Here is a 22,690-nt window from a genome sequence, read left to right as displayed (position 1 = left end):
TGGACAAGGGTGAGGAAGAGGATGACAACTGAAAATCTTCTCTAGGGCAGTGGCAGTAAATAATACTGAGCTAATGGCGTGACTGTAAATGGTCCAGTGAGGAGGTGAAACAGAGATCACAACAGAATTCACTTTTGAAACCTCTCGCTGCAGAAAATTGCTTTCTAGAAGACATAGGGGATTTATAATTCTCTTCTCCTTCCTATTTCTCCAGGGCTCAATGCCATAACACTGTAAAGAAAAGGAAAATCAGCTCCTGGATCTGGGCTGGACATGGCACTGATCCCTGCTCCCCGAGACAGGGACAGCACCCAGGGAACAGCTGGAGCTGTGCCAGGCAGGGTTAGGTGGGATTTCAGGAAAGGCTCTTCCCCCAGAGGTGCTGGCACTGCCCAGGCTCCCCAGGGAATGGGCACGGCCCCGAGGCTGCCACAGCTCCAGGAGAGTTTGGACAGCGCTGCCAGGGATGCACAGGGTGGGGTTGTTTGGGGCGTCTGTGCAGGGACAGGAGCTGGACTGGATGATCACTGTGGGTCCCTTCCAACTTGGGGTATTTCATAGTTCTACATTTGGAAAGAACTAGGCCTTGGCCCAGTGTCCTGTGGTAAATCTTATATTCCTCCCTCTCTGCAGCTGGGAGGGAGAAGACATGCGAGCTGCCAGGACACTGCAGGACACAACAGCTTCATCCCGCACCCTCTCCTTCACCAGGAATGGGTATTTACAGTCTGCTTTGAGACAAGCATAAAATTGCTAAGCAAATTTGGAGTGAGTCACATGCCATCCAGAAGGGAAGGAGGGGGGAATAATATCTGTTCCCAGCTCATGTAGTTTCCAGCTCCTGAACTATTTTCTCCTCTGTCACTTCTGAACAATTGTGGCTTCATTTGGAAACTGCCGAGAATGAGCAGCTCTGGCCTAAGGATTTCATCTGCTCAAGGAATTATTCCCAAATGTGCTCAGACTGTCAAAAAGGCTCATTATGTAGACAAATATCACACACTAGCTCCCGAACAAAAATCATATGCCATATTAAAAAGGACAAAGAAAAAAGAAGAAAGTCAAGAAAGAAAAAAGAAGCAGCTCCAGAGAGTGTGGAGCCATGGAGGTGGGCATGCTTCTCCTCTTCTCACTTATTAGTGCCAATTACCAAATGGAATGCACTAATTATCGAACAGGAAGTGATAAAGAAAGAGTTGAGAGGATAGGATTCCTCCCATGAGTCCTGGAGGGGTGATGGCGTGGAGAGATGGCACAAGGCAGGGGACAAATGACAGAGGTGGCATCACTCAGGATGGAGTGAGCAGGGTCAGAGGTTATCCTCCATATCACTGGGCCACGCATTACCCAAGCCCAAAGATTTTTTTTCCTATTTCAGAGATTTTTGAGGGTGGCACTGGAGGACATCAAGCCCAGGGCACTGCCCTGGGGATGCTCCCCCTTGAATATCCATGATAAAATGTGAAGTAGAGGAAGAACTACCACATGCCTCACTTTTGGGGTGCTCACACAGTGCACAACCAGCACTTTGTCAAGTAGCAACAGGAGAGATGGGAAACTGAAAGGAAAAACGTTTCTCAGAAGTCACCAGATCCAGCAATTCAGCCTGTGGTACCTTCACCTCTCTCTAAAAGAAACCATCACTCAACAGGAAGAAAACTCCTGTTCTTCCTTGGTGATCTGTGCCTGAAGCTGGTTTCTCACCTCACCTCGCCCTCAAAACACATATAAAAAAGAGGTTTTCAAAGAAAACCCACACTTGAGCATCAAAGCATTTGCTATCTTGCCACACTGAGCAAACAAATGTTGGTGAGAACTCTTCATGAAGCAGTGATCCCTTGACTCTGTTGGCTCAGCACCTACCACAAAGGATTCTCAGGCCCCAGGTACGTTCCTCAATCATAACAAATAGAGATCTAGCTCAAATCTGCATTTTTTTTCCACTTCCGCCTCCCCTCCCCTCTACTTTGGCCAAGCACAAAGTCTGTAAGGTTTGGGGGTCTGAAAATTACCTTCCAAATATTTCCCATCTCTGAAAGTGTTTAAGGTCAGGTTGAATGAGACCTGGAGCAATCTGGTGCACTGAAGATGTCCCTTCCCATGGCAGGGGGGTAGAACTAGAGGACCTTGAAGGTCCCCTCCTACTTAAATCATTGTAGAATCCTATGATTTTACAGAGCCCGTGTTGTGCTCATTACTGTGACCATTAAAGAAGGAATCATCAGCTGAAAAAGTCAATAGATGTGCAAACTCCTTATTATAACTCAGTAATTATCAGCATTACTGTAATGTGTAATTATTATTAATAGCTGTTATTAAGGGTGATCTAAATGAGGTTCTTGCTCTAGCAAGATTATACAGTTTTTTTGGCAATTGTACAGTTTTACCTTTCATCAGCAAGTAGGAAGAACAAGCATTTTTATGACACTTGTAGGCTCATTCCCTTTCTCCCAAAGGTGCTCCAGGCTTGCTGAACTTGTGGAAACAAGTGGTGGGTTTGACAGGTGAAGAACAGTAATGGAGAAGGAACACACTTTGGGCTGGGAGGCAACAGGAGAGTGGGACTTGCAACCAAAATGATTTAAGAGGTGATGAGAAGACCACAGGACAGTGATGATTATCCATCAGCTGACTGGAGGCTGGGTGAGAGGACCCCACACACGCACGTCCTCCCCCAGGGAGCAGGCTCCAGCCATTCCCCTCCACACCAAAAGCTCTCCAAAATCTGGACTGCAGCAGCCTGGCAGTGCCAGGACAGTACAGCAGGGCAACTTCACACAGATTGTCCCCTGGGATGGCATCCACCTGTGTCCCAGAGATTCCAAGGGACTCCAGCACCCAGGAGAAGCTTCTGGGCAAAAACATGCTGGCACAGCAACATCACACCAAAAATGCTGCCCATAAAGAGATCTTCCTAAAACAATTCTTACAGAATCACTGAATCATGGAATTGTTTATATTGGAAAGACCTCCTAGACCACTGAGTCCAACCATTCCCCTGGCACTGCCCAGGCCATCACTGACCCGTGTCCCCAGGTGCCACATCCACATGGCTCTCAAATCCCCCCAGGTGTGGGGACTCCACCACTGCTCTGGGAAGCTCTGCCAGGCCTGGACAAGCCTTCCCTTGAAAGAATTTTCCCCAGTTTCCAACCTGCCTGTCCTCTGGACCCAGAGCTGTCTCCAGCACTGGAGGTGCCTCAGCACCAGCATCCCCAGGGCTTTTCCCAGCTTTCCAGCCCCTCTGCACCACCCCAGAGCTTTAGGGGGCTGGGATGGCCCAGGAGAAACCAATTCCTGCTCCAATTCATGCAGACAAACATCCTGACCTGCTACTAGGATAGCAACAGCACACCTTGCTCCTATGCAAGATCCAACTGATTGAGCATCAGCAAAGGAAAGAAAATATAGGGATTGCTTTTCCCAGTGTTTTGCTTCTGCTGGATGGATGCTAAGAGCTTAAAATGCTTTTGCACACATGATGAGTTTCTTTGAAGGCTGTGGCTTCCAAAGGCATGAGAAACAGGAACACCACACTGTCTCACACACCCAAAATGGTGGAAGCTCGAAGCAGATTTTTCTGACCACTACACAGCCAGGAGCTAATACCTAATGCTAAAGCCTAGCTAAGGTCATTGGGAAAGATCTCTAAAATACAGAGTTCAGGCAGAACTACTTCATGATTTGGGTTTCTTCTCACCTGAACTGAAATTCAATTACTGAAAGGTGTAACCACCACCAAAGCCCAATAAAGGACAAGTGCCCGGCCCATCTTTCCAACAACATGGCCTCAGCTGTTTAGGCTTGACTGACTGGCTTACAGCATTTAATTGGAAAACTCTTGTCTCTTCCTTGCTTATCCTTCAGCTAAACACTGAGAAAATCCCAGGCCAATCCTCCATTCCTCCATGACTCCACAGTGAAGTCAGGAGGAATGCAGGGCATCCTCTATGCATGGAATATTTATTTCTCAGAAATGCCATCACAGACCAGCTGCTGCAGAGACGGGCTGCGACAGGCTACAGAGCTATCCTGACAGATTCCAGAAAGCCTTTGTCTTGCCACATGGGATTTATCATCCCAGGGTTTTCTAGGAACAAGAGATGCTTCCTATAAAAGGCAGCTGCAGTGCGAATTCTTCACGTACCAATGCAGCCACCTGCTTCCAGAATATTCTGTGATAGGACATCCAGCATCCCTCTTGTGTTAGTTCTCCTTTGGGTGAACTCTCCTTTATAAAAGATTGTGATCCAGCAGGTCTCTTCTGCCCTGAGACACCTGGGACATGAACTGAGGAACAGCTCAGCAACCCAGATTTATCTGTGCCTGAATGGGATGATGGTAAATCCAAACCAAACGGATGCCCAGGGAGATGGGGAAAGGCCCTAGCCCAGTCCCAAACATCACATCCCCTCTCATGAGCAACCAACAACAACTTTCACATCTCTTGTGGAGGCTCCAAAACCCACCCCATTGTTCTCCCATCTCTGCCCCCTACAGCAATGTTGGACATCACCTTGTGCAGGTGGAGATTGGATATCCAGGGTGGGGGATACCCTCTTCTGCTCAGTGCTTCTCTGGGACTGGGCAGGGAGGAACAGCTCACGGTCAAACCCTCTATCATCACCTCCCTCACACTTCCTGCTCACTGAGACTCCAAGCCAGGCTTGCCAAAGCTGCTGCTGAAGCACACACAGAAGGAGGAAGTCCCTGCAGCCCCAGCCAAGAGAGATGCTTTGACCACACAGACCAGGGAAGAGCAGACAGTGCAGGACAACCCTTCTACTTCTTCTCTGCCTCTCAGCAGCACCTTTGGGTCAGGTGAAACCCTCTGTGTTGTCTCGACTCTGCAAACAACCACCCACCAGCTCAGGCTCTGACAGCAGCACAGGCACAGAGACCTTTGACTGTCTGTGCTTGGGGCTGGAACTCCTGGCCATCAGCACGGCTCCATTTCCAGCAGCTCCTCTTAATGAGCCCCCTCTGCAGCAGTATTCCCCCTCTCCTCATCCAGCCCATTTCCAACAACAAGTAATTATAAACGTGTCTTTCTCAAGCGGTGAGAGCATCTCAGAGAACGAGACAAGCAGTTTATCTTTATTGCTGGCAGGCAGCTCTCTTCCCAGCCGCCTGCAGGAACAGTTACTATGGAAAATAAAAGCAGCAGAGATGAACTATGACTCCCTGTACCCAGGTACTGCTGCATCTCCACAAAGCATCATGTGTCTTTCTTGGATTTGCTGCTCCAAAACCACTACCTTTCCAGACGTCAAAACATCAAGCACAGAAATGTAAATTACTACACCCCGGATCTGACTCTTTTCTAATTAAAATGTAAACCCCTTTGAAAACCACACGAGTGTTTACTGCTGCAGCCAGCCCTGGGCTTTTCAGATACTGATGCATCCACAGCTGGCTGAGCATTTAATGTATTTCATCACCCTTCCAGTTTCATGTCTGTTTTCTGGTACCTGGCGATGCAGAAAAGCCCCAGTGACAGGACAGGAGCCCACCAGCTGCCACGTTGCAGTGCCACTCACGAGCCTGGCAAGGCACACAGCAGGCAAACAGCATGGTGCATTGAAACAGAGCCATCAAAACAAGCACTGAAATAAATTTGGGGAAAAAAAGAGAGGGACAGACAAGTGCCGCAGAATTCAACCCAAAACAGCCAGCTTGGTCCAGCAAGGAAGGGAGAGGAGCAACCAGAAAGCCAGAAATCCTTCATTCTCACCCAGACAATAATTTATTATGTAGCTTGCTTCCCTGCAATAAGCAACTCTTTGTGGCTGGAAAGTGAATCCTTTTTCTTTTCTTTAAACAAAACCAAAGCCATATCACCTTTACAAACATAAAGTCTTTTAGTGTGTCAAATCTGTGCATGAGCTTGGTGCGGTTTTCCACCAGATGGGCTTCTTTGCCCGGGGGAAGACATTACCTTTGGCTTGTGATAGATATTATAAAAAAAGGAAAGGAAAAAACAGTACACAAGAAAAGGACTGTCTGAACACCAGGTGAGTGTAGGTGGGTTTATGGGCTCACCCTGTGGAGGGATGCTCCACTGCAGGGGATGTCAGGGCATGGAGACTGCTGCAGCATCACTGGCTGCAGCAGCAACTGCAGGAATGCTCACAGATTTTGATACAAATTCAATACATGTAAATGCACCAGCATTTCTAGATATAAAATCTGAAACAGGCCATAAAAAGCCTCCAACCACCAAACCCTGAATTGTGAGCAGCCTGAGTTTTATAACCTATTTTACAGTGGTTCATGCTACCAACTGTGTCTTAAGCCAGACATAATCGATTTCCACATTCCCCTATTTATACTATAAGCTAATGGAACGAGAGCCCACGTTACATCTTACCCTTGTTATTTTTCACCTTTACAAGGAAAATGTTGCCAGGAAAAGATACTGAAAATTATTATAGATATCTGAAGAAACAGCATTTCACACAGGCTCTCCTCTTCAGAGCTGCACTGTTTCTCCTTGGAGACCACACAGCATCACTCTGGCAGCTGGGCAGGCATGCTGGCTGCAGGGATCGTGCCTGCAGACATGAACCAAGGATGTTCTCCTGCCAGATGAGCTTGCACATGTGCACCATGCACCTGTGTGTGCCCCTCTGCGATTCACCTGGCAGGCTGCAACCCCAGGTAACCAACACCTGTTTTTTGCCCAGCTCTTTTGGTACCCCAAGGGATGAGCCAGGATCCCACGGAAGCAGCAGCCAGGGAGCAAAACTCCCCATGCAGGCAGAGAGCACACCCCACATCCTAAATAAAAGCATCACAACCACAAACTCATCCATACACGTGCCACGCATCATCCTTTGTAAATAAACGAAGGGAAACCATTACTGGGATGCAATCTTTTCTTTCCAGGCACCCAGGCAATACAATGGGCACTTGGGCTGTGAAAAGCTCTGTAATCCTGAAAGACAGATGCAACTCTAAGTTGAGATGTCAGCCTGCTGAAGTAATCCATCCTGCTGGTGGCTGCCGATGGGAGGGACTGGGCGGGAGCAGCGAACCCTGGTCAGCAGCAGGGCAGGCATGGAAGCTGCTTAATCCCTATTAAATCACGCCCGTGGTTCACTGGCAAGAAGCAGTTCTGTGCCTGCACACCAGCTTGTAGCAGCACTCAGAGGACATACCTTGGCCACCAGCCAGAACGCTGGAGCTGCCACTCCCAGATGGATTTCATGCTAGGAGGAGCCAGCTGGTCCTCTCCTCCTGGGAATCACAGGATCACAGAGCAGTCTGGGTTGGAACAAACCTTTAAAGGTCATCCAGTCCAATACCCTGCCACAGACAATGACACCTCCCACTTGATGAGGCTGTGCTAAGTCCTGTCCAGCCTGGCCTTGGGCACTGCCAGGGATGCAGGGGCAGCCACAGCTGCTCTGGGCACCCTGTGCCAGGGCCTGCCCACCCTCCCAGCCAGCAATTGCTGCCCAATCTCCCAGCTGGTGCTGCCCTCTGGCATTCCCTGGCAGCCATTCCCTGGGTGCTGTCCCTGCAGGCCTTGTCCCCAGGGCCTGTGCAGCTCTCCTGGAGCCCCTGGAGGCCCTGGCAGGGCTGGCAGCTCTCCCTGGAGCCTTCTCTTGTGCAGGGCAGAGCCCCAGGTGTGCCAGGCTGGCTGCAGAGCAGAGGGGCTCCAGTCCTGGCAGCAGCTCCGTGCCCTCCTCTGCCCTGGCTGCAGCAGCTCCACGTCCTTGTGCTGCTGGAGGCAGGGCTGGGGCAGCTCTGCAGGTGGGGTCTCACCTGGGCACAGGGGCAGAATCCCCTCCCCTGCTGCCCCCGCTGGGGGCTCAGCCCAGGGCAGGGGGGCTCAGGCTGGGGCAGGTCCAGCTCTCCCCCCCAGCACCCCCAGTTCCCTCTCCCAGGGCTGCTCCCTCTGCTCATCCCAGCCTGGATTGATCCCGGGGGTTGCCCTGACCCAGGTGCAGCTCCAGCTCTTGGCCTTGTTAAACCTCATGAGGTTCCCATCCTTAAGGATTCTCACCTCCACCCCCACCAACTGCTTCCTTCTATCACAGCTTTCCCCTTTTTTGGAAAGCAAGTTCTTCTGTGCAGCAAGGATAGGGACAGGAGAGCCTCTGGAGCATCCCAAATTCAACATATCTGGAAGATGAGATAGAAATGAGGAAGCAAGATGCTTTTTCCAACATCAGTCACCTTCTGTACTGTTAAAAGCAAATCTTCCATGAGTTCCTGCTGTTAAAACCAAAGGGAACAACCCTTCCCAGCCATGGGTAACGCTGCTGGTTGGGATGGGGTTACATGAGGAAGATTTGAAGGAGAGACAATTCCCTCTGACCCACGGCTGGCTCACTCACAGGGATCTCTGTGCATTCTGCCTAACATGAGCTGCTCAGCTGGAACTGGAAGGAGAAATCACCAAGTAAGCCTGTGCCACATTGCAGAGGAAAGTGGAAAATAAGTTACCAAGTCCCCTCTGAGCTAGTTAAACTCAACTGAACTCCATGCACAAATGACTATATTCAGAGATTTTCTGAATCTTTATTTACCTACAGTTCTAAAAGAACCCCAAGAAACCATAAAAAAACCCCACTCAACTACACCCACAAACAAAATTTCCCAAACTTGCCTCTGGACCCCGACTCCACCGAACTCTAATGTTTAAGTTATAAAAGAAGCAGATAGGTTTTTACAACCTATCCACCCCTGGGACCATCAGTCATTCACCTTACTGGTTCCCATACAGGCAGTGGCCATGGGATGAGATACTCTCAATAGCCTAGTGAAAAAAACCAGGATTTGGGGAAAATACAGTTTATTTTGCAATTCTGTATATGCAGAAGGAAAAGGAGATGTTTCCTTATACTGCATCTGGTTATAATAATAATAATAAATTGATAGTCAGGAAACCAAACAGAAGGCCTTGAGGAGCTAATGGAGAAAGGGAATCCTGTGGGGTCAGTGTCCAACACCACATGAACAGGTTCACCATGACAAAGGGGGCCACAGCCAGCATCCTGCATGCTCTTCCCAACTTTTGGAAGCCACTGCTTGGCAGAGAAAGGCACTGCCTGAAAAACACCCCAGCAAGGCATTTGACTCTTATTTTTGACCCCTGACTGAGCCAGTTACCAAAGTTTTACCTTCACCTGGGGTTGGACACTGTGCCCTCCTTAGCTGCTGCTCCTGGAGTCATGGATGGATGTGGTCAAGACTGATAGCTTTCATCCAGCAAAGTGACTGCATTATGGAAAAATGGCTCCCACTTCAATCAGAGGGACCATCTGAATTCAACTGAGATCCCTGTGACTGCTGTGGGCAAAGAGCATCAACTGGGGCAGCTGTCACAGCTTGAGAAGATCACAGAATGGTTTGGGTTGAAGGGACCTTAAACCTCATCTCATTTCACCCACTGCTATGTGCAGGGACACCTTCCACTAGCCCAGGCTGCCTCATTCAACCCTGGACACTTCCAAGGAGGGGGCAGCCACAGCTTGTCTGGACACCCTGGATGGTGGCAGGGCCTCACCACCATCATAGGGAGGAACTTCTCCATAAAAGAGTTTCTTCCTAGATGCCCTTGCAGACCCTAAATGCACTTTCCAGCCTACTAGGATCTTGTCTCACATAATTTCCCACTGCACTTGGGAAAACAAATGTGATACCCAGACAGACCCAGGTTTTGCACTGGGCTCCCAGCAGCTGTCCCAGGAAGGAACATGATGCAGCACAGGCACTGCAGCACCCACCAAGGTCTCACCACGCCCAGGGATGCTGCTGTGTGGCAGGGATGGGCTCCCTGTGAACCCACCACACTGACAAAAGTCACAGCAGCAGGAATGCACAGCCTAGGACACGGGGAAACCAGATCATCCAAGCTTTGTTCTGTACAAACAGCATGAAGCAAGCCCACAGCCCTAACCCTCCTCTCAAATCCATCCCCAGCTTTCAGCTCCATCCAGCAGCTGACGAGGCAGCTTGAATCAATTCGTCAGGAAAACGCCTGCCTGAGGGAACCAGCCCAAAAATACCAAGCACCTCCCCAGACAGGAATTTTTGGGAGCTACTGGCCAGCCACCAGCCTCCTTTTTGAGGCTTGAAGTGCATTTTTTTGCAATCACTCCCAGACTATCACTCTGTTGGGTGCACTGCACCAGCAATGCTGCTGCAGATCACCAGAAATGCCCTTCCCAGGTGGCCCCACTCCACCTGTGGTTATTACCCCCTAAACTGCAGTGAGTGAGGGGTGACAAGAAGCCAGAAATGGGTGTGGGAAGAGTAGCCTGCTGACCCCCCGGGTGTAAAAACGCTGCAAGCACTTGCACAGCTACATTTATCACCTAGGGGACCCAGCTGAACCCCAGCAGGCAGGAACAGGACAGGGAGGTGTTTGTTATTACAAGGCAAACGGAAAGACAGGTGCTTTCAGGACATGACAAGTAAACTGTTTTGAAATGATCAGGAGCGTGGGGAGTGTCTGTTTACCTCCACCAGCAGCAAGGACAGTTGGGAATGGCCCTGATCAAGACAGCTTTGGGATTCAACGACCCTGGGCTCTAATCTTTCCTGCTGTCAGTGTCCTTAGCCTTCTGCTAAGCCCCGGTCTCAGATAACAGAATTACAGAATGCTCTGTGTTGGAAGGGATCTTCCAGTCCCACTCCTCCCACACCTTCCACTATCCCAGGCTGCTCCAAACCTCATCCAACCTGGCCTTGGACACTTCCAGGGATCGACCAGACACAAATTCTCTGTGCAACCTTTGCCAGAGCCTGACCATCTACTTTTTTCCTAATATCTACTCTAAATCTACTCTCTGTCAGTTTGAAACCATCCCGCTGCATCGTGTCACTCCAATACCCCCTCTCCATCTTTCCTGTAGGTTCCCTTCACACAGTACAAGAAATCCTTGTTGAGTCCCAGTGCTGCAGTGGTGTACTGGGGACAAGAACATAAAATTTATCCCAAAATACCCTTGAGCTGCTCTTTGTGTCCAGCTTTTGCATCCACCATGGACTCAAATGTGCCATGCACTACATCTGTGACTGCGGTATCAGCAGCTCCTCCATCCTGCCTCGCTTCCCTCTCTTGTAAAACACAAAACCTATTCTTTTCTTTCATGGTACACTGAATTTCTCTATTGTAGTACAAAATAATGTATGACATATCATTTGGGATTGAAATGGGACTTGACATTATTTTGTGTCTTGTTTCAATAAAATATCTGTTCTCACTGAACCCAGCTACAAATACTCTTATCCCCCACAACTTTCCTCGGCACCATGATTTCTCTACAGGTTTGTAGTCGTGCATTTCTGTACCCGAGCAGGTGTTTCCATATAAGGAAGTGAAGCTAGAATTTTCTATAGCCTGCTCGCTGTAATTGGCTCAGTACCAGGACAGACACAGTGATAGGACTTTAGAAGTGCACCTCAAAGTCTAGTGTCCATCTCATTGGGCCAAGAGCCAAAAAAGCCCACCTAGACCATCGAGTACTAAAGGGCCTGCATAAGGGTACACGAGGCTTTTTGGGAGTGCCTTAGCCTGTGTAGCTTTGCTTGGTACACGGTGCTCGGCTTATCTCTTTTCATTTTGTAACGTTTATTATTTTTCCTGTTATTAAAACTTTATTTTACAAAGCATATCCTGGGAAGCCGTCTCGCTATTTTATTAAGCCATTTCTCCGCTGGCTGGACCCTCGGAGTTATCGGGAGCTACCCCGATAAATGGCGCCCGAACAGGGACCTGACATTAGGGTAACTGAATCGAAGTTTGCTGACAGAGAGCCCTCACGTTCAGCTAGGCCATTTTGCTCTTGGTTTCGTTTTTTTAAAAGCGAGCTCGTGGTGGTTTTTTTGGTCGTGAAAATAAAACCACATTTTTGGGTCAAAAAGGCTGAGAGGGAGCCTTTTGACTGAACCCCTATACCGGTGAGAGGGGGTCTTTGCCGGACACCGATTCTGGTACAAGGTGGATTACTCTTTAGAAGAGAGAAGCTACAGTCTAGCAGAGCTGGAGACAGAGAACAGCTAATCACCGAGTGACCTGAGAGAGTCGGAGACAACCAAGAGCTGCCGGGAGATCACAAGAGCCATTCTGGTGAGTGACAATGGGGACCCGGCAATCCGTAGAACAGCGAGACACCTTTTGTTATTTTAATTATAAACTGACTATTCAAGACTATAAGTTTGAGAGGAAAGAACTTAAAAAACTTGTGAAATGGGTCTATAAGAAGTATCCGGACACTAATACAGCTGAAACAGTAACAGTGGAATTTTAGGACAAAATAAGATTAAAGTTGTATAATTCAAAGAAAAAATCTGTGTTAAAATTAAGACCCATCTTTAAAACTGTGTTAGACTTTGTAACAGAAGAAGGCGAAAGGCTCAGCAGTGAAAAAACACTTGAAACTGCAGAAAGAGAAACCTTGAGAAAAGCCTCTAAAAGCAACCATAAAAAAGGAGCCCAGAAAGTAAAATGTAAAAAAGCTCCTGCTCACCTTAGACATGAAGATAAAAATCCAAGTTCTGATGCCCCAAGTCCCAGAAAAAACCGGTTTGATTTACTCCCGAGAAGCAGGCAGGGAAGGGCTCAAAGCCCTCCCCCGAGCCGTCCTCAGACCCCCGGAGTGGGACCTGTGCCAGCCGTGGCCAAGCGGGCTAGGGTTCCATTCCAACCGCCCTCCCCACCCCCTCAGTCACCCAGTACGAGATTCGGGCGATCCCGGTCCGTTAATTTTGAGCGCGCGAGTTTTGAACAAAGCCCTGAAAGCGCGGGCTCACAGAACAATGAAAAACGTGGAATTCTCCCCGTCTCTGAGGCAGAAACTTTAGCTCCATGTGGGCGGGCTCAGTACAGCCCGACGCTGCGGCACGCTCCATCTGATGTGTCGCTCAGCTCCTCCCACTCCAGCACGGGAGGCTCCCCCTCCATGGGCGGTCCCAAGCCTCGGGCACCGCCCCGGGCTGGCACCCACAGCCTGGACAGACACGCCCTGGCTGTGACGAGCGTGGGAACCGGATGTGACATCCCGGAACTTGCCCTCCCCAAGATGGCGGCGCCCATGCCGGAGAAATGTAAACAAACTCCGATGAAAAATCAGAATGTTTCCCACACGTCCTGCAGTTTCTCTGATGATTCAGAGGATTCATCAGCCAGCATAGACCCCTGGCACAACATAAGGAAAGAAACCAGCACCCCAGAGCCAGCCCGGCTCTGGCGACAAGAGACCAAAACAAAACAAAAACAAGGACAGAGCAAGACTGAAGCAGTGAAAGTTTATCATCGTCTAAAACCCTCCAAGAAAACAGAACAGAGACAGCTAACAGTTCAATTCCAGCAGCCAAGATACAAAGTAGACTTCGTCCAAAAGAAGACTGTCATGAAAACCACCACAAGAATCCACCAAAGCAGCAAGCTCAAAATACCTTAAAACCCTGACCTATTCTTTTATTTTGCAGTTTTAACAAGAAACCCAGAACTTTATAAGTTAATTTTTTCATTAAGATCTGAAAAAGACTGCCAAGTAATTCCAAAACAAAAGGTTTTTCTTTTCTGTTTTGTCAATTAAGCAAGAAGATTGTAATAACTTGCCCAAAAATTTATATTCCAAACTAATTATAAAAGCGAATTCCTAAATAATTTTTCCTTTACAGGAAAAGATTCTGCAAAAATATTTTGCTTGCTCATATCTTTAATTGAAATAGTTAATTTAAAATTCAAAAGTTTTTAAAAATGGCCCATATAAATATTAAAAAAAAAAAAAAAAAAAAAAATTATTAAATTCATCTCTATAATTAAATTGAAAACCTTTCAAAATTCATACTCCTCTAAAAACAATTCGTTTTATAAATAAGTCAAGAAAATCTAAAATCTCATAACCATGTAGTAGAATCCTAACACCAAAAAATAAAAATAAGATTTTAAGAAAGTCTAAAAACTATATCTCAAAACCAAAAAAGAACAACTGTCTACATGTTTTTCAAAGTTCATATTTTATGTTTACAAATTTTTATGTTGCAAGTTTAGTAGAGAGAGCAGAGACCTCTCAAGAAAAAGTTCTAATCAATTGTAAAATTCACATTAAAATACTAATCTTTTTCCCTTTTTCTCAACAGCAACTGTATTGTGTCACATGTTAAAGCAAACACTAAACTCCTAAGTTTTATAGCAAATAGCAAAGTAACAGCAAACTTTTAACCATACATCAAAATACATCAGCTCTTGTAAAAAGTGTCACATATATCTCAAAGTCAAATTAAGACAATTGTGCAACCATGCCCAAACTACCAAACACTAACTACGCTATCAATAGCAGCAAAAGTTAACCCTCAAAATTAAAAACAAGTATCATGCAATATCAACCATTTAAACAATTCAAACAAATTCACTTGTCTAACCACACACTTTTTAAAGTATGTTCTACCTCAACACATAAAAGAGAAAAAGACCAAAAAAGACAATTAAAACATCTCTTGTAAACATTTCTCATTCCTAAATGTACAGTTCTTAAAATTACAGAAGTTTTTCAACATATCAAATTTACCACATATTATAACTAATTCATTCAAAAGCCAATCTATTGTTAAAAAGCACACAAATAGCTAAAAATGCTCTTTAAAAGATAAAAATGGGAAAGGGTGTAGTGCTTTCTATTATAGAAAGGTTGAACAAAGTTATATATATGTTTTTTAATCTCTCATATTCATAAAAATTCTGAAAACAAGACAAATTTTAGAGCCTGTCCTTTATGGCAGGGAGAGAGGTTTTGTTTGTCTCCACAGGTACAGACTCTAAGAAAGTTCCTGCAAAAGAAGTTGAGTCACAACTACAAAAGAAGAAAGGAGAGAAGAACACACCAAAGACACTAGATGACCCCGGATGGTAGCTTCAAGAAGACTTCTGCATTCTGACACAGCCCAGCACTATAGACACTGAAATACGTTTGAAACAGAGACTTAAGTTTTATAAAAGTTGCACTGTTAAAATTTCTGAAGTTATTATTGTCATGTCAAAATTGTTCGTTGTTGTATGTTAAAAGTTATTGTCAAATCTTTATGCAAAAGAAAAAGAAAATATAGTTCACTTGAAAAAATCTCCCCAAACAAAAAGTAAAATAAGATTCATATGTAATTTGAGACTAAATATTAATTTTAAAGATTGGCTAATAAAAAGAAAGTACCAAATTTAAAATTTTGTAATCCATAAAACTATAGCTTAACTATAAACCAAATTGTTAAATAACAATAAGTTATTGACACAATCACAATTATGAACAAAAGTGAGAATTTTTTCAAAGTAACTATTTCTCTTTTTTTTCTTTTTTTAATATGATTTTACAGGGTGAGATGTAGTCGTGCATTTCTGTACCCGAGCAGGTGTTTCCATATAAGGAAGTGAAGCTAGAATTTTCTATAGCCTGCTCGCTGTAATTGGCTCAGTCCCAGCACAGACACAGTGATAGGACTGTAGAAGTGCACCTCAAAGTCTAGTGTCCATCTCATTGGGCCAAGAGCCAAAAAAGCCCACCTAGACCATCGAGTACTAAAGGGCCTGCATAAGGGTACACGAGGCTTTTTGGGAGTGCCTTAGCCTGTGTAGCTTTGCTTGGTACACGGTGCTCGGCTTATCTCTTTTCATTTTGTAACGTTTATTATTTTTCCTGTTATTAAAACTTTATTTTACAAAGCATATCCTGGGAAGCCGTCTCGCTATTTTATTAAGCCATTTCTCCGCTGGCTGGACCCTCGGAGTTATCGGGAGCTACCCCGATACAGGTTAACTAAGAAAAAAGCTAGAGTCAGCAATAATTATTTGTTGAGGACAATTCACAGTACCTGAGGATAACTTGGGGTACAGAGGATGCAGCAGTGCAGTGGGATCGTGGGGGGAGAGCTGTAGGTGCAGCACAGGGGAGCAGAATCAGCAGAAACATCACAGCAGCACGCCTGCTACTCACGTACCTTTGACTTCAGAGATTAAATAGAGAACCCAAATGATATTGCTTTGCAGAAAAAAAAGGGGGAAAAAAGGAAAAAAAAAAAGGAAAAAAAGGGAGGTAAGGGAGAATTTGATTAATCAAGAGACTGCTCAGTGACACACACCCAGGTGGTGTCTCACATCAAAGGGTCTTGAAGGTAGACCCACCATTCCCAGCACTTGGGTGTCATCACAGGGCAGGGATGCCCATCTGAGGGGTCTTTATGACACACCAACTCAGCAGCAGAATTTAATATAGGACTGGAAAAGGCAATTCTGCAATAAATTACACAGTATGAATGATAAAGAAAATAAACCTCATTCCTAGTGCTGAGGTCATGCAGGACTTGGAGGCTTCAGAGTAAGATGAAAAGAATGCCAAGATAAACACACAACCCTGGGGCTTGGGGCAGGCTCTTCCCACTCCTTCTAGAGCTTTCATAGAACCATGGAATGGTTTGGGCTGGATGGGACTCTCAAAGCCGTTCAGTGCCACCCCCTGCCACGGGCAGGGACACTTTCCACTATTCCAGGTTGCTCCAAGCCCTGTCCAACCCATTCTTGGACACTTCCAGGGATGGAACAGCCACAGCTGCTCTGGAAAACTTTGTGCCAGTGCTTCCTGAGCACCCTGGTCCATGGGAACACCCTGCTGCTGGAGAGCATTCCCACATGTCCATGACATCCAAAGGCCTTCCAACACCAGAACCAGAGGTGACACCTGGTACTCAAGCCACACACGTCTCCTCCAGTGGATTTCACCCCTGAAGAAGCAAAAGTCTGAACCTATCACATAATAACAATAACAATTGTTAAAATTACTTGTTTGCCAGCAGCCCAGGCTTGGCTTGATGAATTTTAAATTGTTTTTGTCAAGCCACTGCAGCCAAACTACTGGGAAGAAACACTGAAAAAACAGTTTCACTTTTTTTCAGAGTTTTGTATTTTTAAACAAAGGATTTTTTCTTTTATTTTGTGGTGATGTACACTGAATTTCCACAACTCTCCATGATAGTGTGAAATAATTTAAGACAGATTTCATTTTGAATTGAAATGGGACTTGGCATTATTTTGTTTCCTGTTTCACCAAAATAAAAATATCTATTCTCATTGAACCCAGCTGAAAAAACTCTTATTCCTCCCAACTATCCTTAGCACTGTGATTTTTCTACAGGCTGATGAAGAAAAAAAATGGAGTTAGCATTAACTATTTGTTCCATACCCTGGTGTTGAAGAGTATTCCCTGAGAATCTGAGGATGACTTGGGGTACCCACCCAAAGTGGGTGCACTCTGCAGCACTGCTTCAGGAAAGAAGATGCAATTTAAAGTGTTACTGTAATTCACTTGAAAGCTAGAAAGTCAGGAATCTCAGGAAAGTTCACACATATCTTTTTTGCTAAAGAAGAGGGAAATAAGGAAAACAGGAACCCTGGAAAGAAGGGGCAGTGGTACAGCCCTAATTCTGCTGGCAAGGAGGAACACCAGGCACAAGCCCAGTGCCTGCACTTTCAGGCTTTAACCTCGCAGTGCCTCCGCTTTGGCTTGTTCCCAGCTCCTCCACAGGCTGCTCTGCCACAGGAGAAAATATTTACTCTCCTGAGACTACCAGGCACTGCACAAGATAACTCCCAGGGCTGCAGAAAGCTCACACATCGTGTGATGCCCTGCTCCATCCTCTCCCACTCCCTTTCAGGTCCAACCGGACCTCGCGTGGGGCGAGGGGATAAAAAACCCCAAACAAAAGGAGTTCTCAGAGCAGTGCTGCTGACTGGTTGTTTTCCAAGGCCTCTGCCACCGAGCCCCTGTGGTGCTGCTAACCTCTGCTGATCCCATCAGGTGGTTTAACAGGGAAGCTTAGCAGTAAGCCCTGCTCCTGTGAGGTGGCACCGCGTTACGTGGGTTATTCTCTGCCCAACCGGCACCGTGGAGCTCTCGGACAGCACAGGGATAAACCCCAGCTACAGATTTCAGGAAGAAAATTAGGTGTATGAATGGAGGAAATCCATCCGAGATTGCAATGTTTGGTTGTTGGGCTGGATTTAGGTTTTTTTTTCTGTCCTAGGCTTTGTTTTTTAATGTTGAAGTACATGTTAAATCCTGTTAACACGCTGCAAATCCCTGTCTTGCTGGAAAAAAAAAATTGGCACCTCGAAAAGGCACCTGGCCTATACCTGTAGCCAAATAAACATAATAAAACAGGAAAAGGGGCAGGTAGAGGAGGGAGAAACCACAGTGGGGAGGGCAAAAGGAAGAAAAAATGGGATAGAGAATGAAAAATCATGATAAGCACCAAAAACAACAAAAAAACCAAAAACAAATCCAAAAACAAACAAACAAAGCCCCCCAAAACACACCAAAAACAACCAACCAAACAAAAAGGGACCAGGAAGAACAATTCAAATTAGATGGGGGATAAGGGACATAAAAATGGGATAGGCAACATAAAAGAAGGGATAGAAAAGAAAAAAAATATGGAATAGGCAACAAAAAACTGGGATAGTTAACAAATAGAATGGGATGGATAACTGAAGAAAAAAAGAACCAGGCAACAACTCTGCATCCAAGAGCTGGGCAGAAAATGGCACTGCACAGTTTTCACCTGTTAACTCTGGCAGCCAGAGGATTTCTGCAGTGAGAGGATGCACTTGTACTGTCAGGGCAGGGGGAGGAGGAGGGAGCTGTGATGAAGAGCAAGGCTGCAAAGAAATCCCTGTAGGGGGGCTGCCTGGAAAGTCAGGCAGGCTGGGACCACCAAACCCAGCAGGATGACCACTGGAGCAGGAAAGCCAGTTCACAAGGTTTACACCCTCCCTGGCTACAACCCTTATTCTCAGGCTTCACCCAGCCTGAGTGAAATAATAATATTACTAAGAGACAGACAATAAATCAAAGAACAGCTTGGAAAAACCCGTGAAGCCTCCTGAGAGCCAAGGAAACCTGCACTATGTGGGGAAGAGCGAGATTACAATAATTAGGTCAGTTGGCGATAAGCCTCCCCAGCGCACACACGCGCGTTGCTGCTCAGCCAGGGAGTGGTGACAGCCCCCAGGGGCTGAGAAATCCAGCAGCAGAATGCCAGGGGCATGGAAACACCGGGAGCAGAGAGCCTTCTCCAGCAGCAAACAGCTGCAGCTGCTCAGCCCCAGGCCTGGGGACCGCCAGGTGAAGCTTGGGAAACTCCGATGGGATACTGGAAAGTTCCTTTGCTTTGAGCTGTGGCTCAGCAGCCAACATAACTTGAGTGTGAGATCTGGGTGTGCAGCTTGAAAACAGCAGCAGGACTCAGCTGGAGGAGGCCCTGGGCAGGTTTGATGTGGAAGCTGGCTCTGCACTGAGAAGAGGTGGACCTCCAGAGCTTACTTCAATCCAGGATCTTACCTTGGGAGGCCTTCCCTGAGTGCAGGCTTCCAGGAGAAAGCAAGAAAAGACGTGCTTCAAGCTTAATCAAAACCAAAAGAAACTTCTTAACACAGCAAGGGATCAGGCTGACCTTTAGGAGAGGAAACAGGCTGACATGAAATTCAAGTACATGAGAATCCCACTGAGCAAAGCTGCCTCCTCTGGGAGGCAGAGGATGGTCCCATGCAGCGAGTGCTGAATGGGGTATGCATGCACTTTTCCCTGTATAAAGGGAGACAGAAGCTTTTTATTACTCATCTCCTCCTTCCTGCACGGTTTGCCATCAGCTCTGCCCATGCTGGCAGCCTCAGGGCTCAAGCACTTGAAAGAACCACAGCTGCAGGCCCAGAGTGCAGGCTGGACTGAGATCACATCCAGATGTTTGACCCCAGATCAAGCAAACAGGAAGGGCAGACCAAAGAGGAGGATGTGCTCACTGCCCTGACTTGCTTCTGGCTCTTCCTTCCCACCTGTACCATCATGTGCCTCTCCCTGATTTGGCCATCTATTACTGGGGCCTAACCTCCAGCCCAGAACACTGAAACCAGCCACCTATTGCTTGGGATCTCCAGTCTCCCTCCTGGAACTGATTTCCATCAAACCACCGCCTTCCAAAAGACATTTGCTTTTCTTAACAGAGGAGGCAGACACTCCCTCACTGGACCCTCCACATCGTTTTCTACGCTGCTTCTTTCTGAGCACCTCTTCAATACTCCTACCTGCCCCTATGACCCACAAGAGATCCTCAGAACAACCCAAACAACAACAAACAGCACGGGGTGGTTTTGTGAAGCCTCCTGCTTGCAGTCCACACAGCTGTGTTGATACCAGTAAGCTTTTCCCATGCAAGGAACATCCAGCCCCTGTGCCCAGGTGAGACCCCACCTGCAGAGCTGCTCCAGCCCTGCCTCCAGCAGCATAAGGACGTGGAGCTGCTGCAGCCAGGGCAGAGGAGGGCACGGAGCTGCTGCCAGGGCTGGAGCCCCTCTGCTCTGCAGCCAGCCTGGCACACCTGGGGCTCTGCCCTGCACAAGAGAAGGCTCCAGGGAGAGCTGCCAGCCCTGCCAGGGCCTGCAGGGGCTCCAGGAGAGCTGCACAGGCCCTGGGGACAAGGCCTGCAGGGACAGCACCCAGGGAATGGCTGCCAGGGAATGCCAGAGGGCAGCGCCAGCTGGGAGATTGGGCAGCAATTGCTGGCTGGGAGGGTGGGCAGGCCCTGGCACAGGGTGCCCAGAGCAGCTGGGGCTGCCCCTGCATCCCTGGCAGTGCCCAAGGCCAGGCTGGACAGGGCTGGGAGCAGCCTGGCACAGTGGAAGCTGTCCCTGCCATGGCAGGGTGTGGAACTGGATGACCTTAACATCCTTCCCACCTAAACCATGCCAGGATTGTATGATTCTCTGAATTCATGAAGTACCTCAGGATGTCATGACTCCACTCACTGACTGACCCAAGTTAAACCAAACCTTCACACAAGACTAGCATCCTACAGCATGAACTGTTTTCTGTGTGCTCCATGCAACCATGAGATTCCTACACTTACCACAGTTCACTAGCCAAAAACCAACAGCTCCCATTAAATGCATACAAACAATTTTCCATTTTCCTAAGTCATGCAGAAGATGTCATGCACAATGTTGACCTTCGGCCTCCAAACTCCCTTCATTTGCATCCTGACCAATGCCCTCTTCTGGTTATCTGCTCTGACCTCCCTTCCAGCACACTAAAAAACAGTGACTACAGTACCCGCTGTACTTTTAATCAAAGTTTGCCTCGTTTTTTGTTAAAATAATTGGCTAATCAAACCCACTGCTTCCAAGCTGACATTCCTCTGAATGCTTAATCAATAGACAGAGATGTTCAGAAGGAAGTTAATACGGCCTGTGCAGAGCATAGGATGCTGTGAGAACAAGTTCATGATGTGGCTGGATTTCTTAAAAGAGAAGAAAAAAGATGAACGCAAGCAATGCTAAACCCAAAAGTGGTTACTAGAGTATTTCTAGGTGATGACCAACTTTGTGCTTCCCAGCACTCCCTTCAACACCACACAAATATTCATTCTGGCTGCCAAACTTCCTTGAGTCAAAAAGCAAAGCAGCAAGTGATTCATATTGGAATTCCCTCAGCAGATCAAAATTGCTTTTAGGGTTTGAGTATGTGATTTGGGAGCAGAGACGAAAGATTCTAGGGAGCCTGGGAGTTTCATCTTCTTTTTATCTCCCCCTTTCCCCTTTGGAGAAAAGCAGAGCTGTGCTTGCTTCCAGGGTAGGAGAATAATTAACCCAGAATTAATGCACTTGTTTTTTATACAGAGCATGCGACACCAAATGCCTGGTATCACTAAGATGATTTATTGGCCTCCTTGCTGAGCAGCAGTGTCTGAAAGCCCTGCGGAGTGCAGAGCAGAGCAGGCAGTGTGTCCTCCCTGGTATTCAGCAGCCGTTTCACGCCATGAAAGGCGAGCTGGCAGCAGTCCTGCACAGAGCTGGTGTCACCATCCATCCATCACCCTCACCCACCTCTCCCACCATCACCCAGGCCAGCAGGGCATCCTCCAGCAGTGCCAACAGCACAACCCGAGCCACCTCCTTTCCTGGGAGAGCCCATGGCATCACATTCCACTGCTTTTTTTACACCGTGACCCAGCCAGCCCTCGAAATTTCATTTGGCTGGCCCTTCCTCAACAGATGCACGGGCAAGGAGCAGACAGGAGACCTGGAGCTGCCACGCTCCTCCTGGCACAAGGAAGGATCCTGCTGAGGGCTCATCCTTCCCCACCGTGCCCTTCCCTGCCGGAACGTGCAGTGAGGAGGCGGGAATGCTCCTGCTGAATGAAGCCAGCGTAACTGGGGGTGCTCAAGGAAAAACTCAGCAAAGCCGGCAAGAGATGACAGTGCAAATCAGAGCGGGGGGGAAAGGCTGAGTCACTTCCTCCCCCACAGCCCTAAATAGAGAAGAGCGTAAAGAAAATCATTCTCCGAGTTGACAAAAAAGGAAGAGAATCCCCGGTGTAAAAAAAAAAAAAAAAAAGGGAAAGAAAATCAAAGTGCACATAGTGACAGCAGAAGGGAAAGGGACAGAAAAGGCAGCCTCCTGCTGCAGCTGTAATGGGAACAAGAGCAGCGAGGGGCAGAGCAGCATCCCCGGCTCCTCTGGGAACTGGAGGCTCACTAATCACTTTTAACAGCAGCTCCAGCTCCAAGGCAAATTCATGGACCATGGCTGACGCTGAAAAGCCACTGCAGTGCTGCCTCATCTTCTCCAGGTGATGCTGCCAGCCGTGATCTCAGTCCTGATGGGAAACTGCATCGAGCCTGGGAAGTGTCTGA

At 47.3% G+C, this 22,690-nt stretch overlaps 1 protein-coding gene across 3 annotated transcripts in view; it reads right to left on the bottom strand.

The window, feature by feature from the left end:
- CTIF (cap binding complex dependent translation initiation factor) overlaps positions 1-22,690 on the bottom strand; it is a 150,437-nt gene that overhangs the window by 116,846 nt on the left and 10,901 nt on the right. The window lies entirely within an intron of this gene.

The sequence above is a fragment of the Prinia subflava genome, chromosome Z, assembly GCF_021018805.1.
Source record: "Prinia subflava isolate CZ2003 ecotype Zambia chromosome Z, Cam_Psub_1.2, whole genome shotgun sequence".
Taxonomy (NCBI): domain Eukaryota; kingdom Metazoa; phylum Chordata; class Aves; order Passeriformes; family Cisticolidae; genus Prinia; species Prinia subflava.
This window is presented reverse-complemented; position numbering and strand designations above follow the sequence as displayed.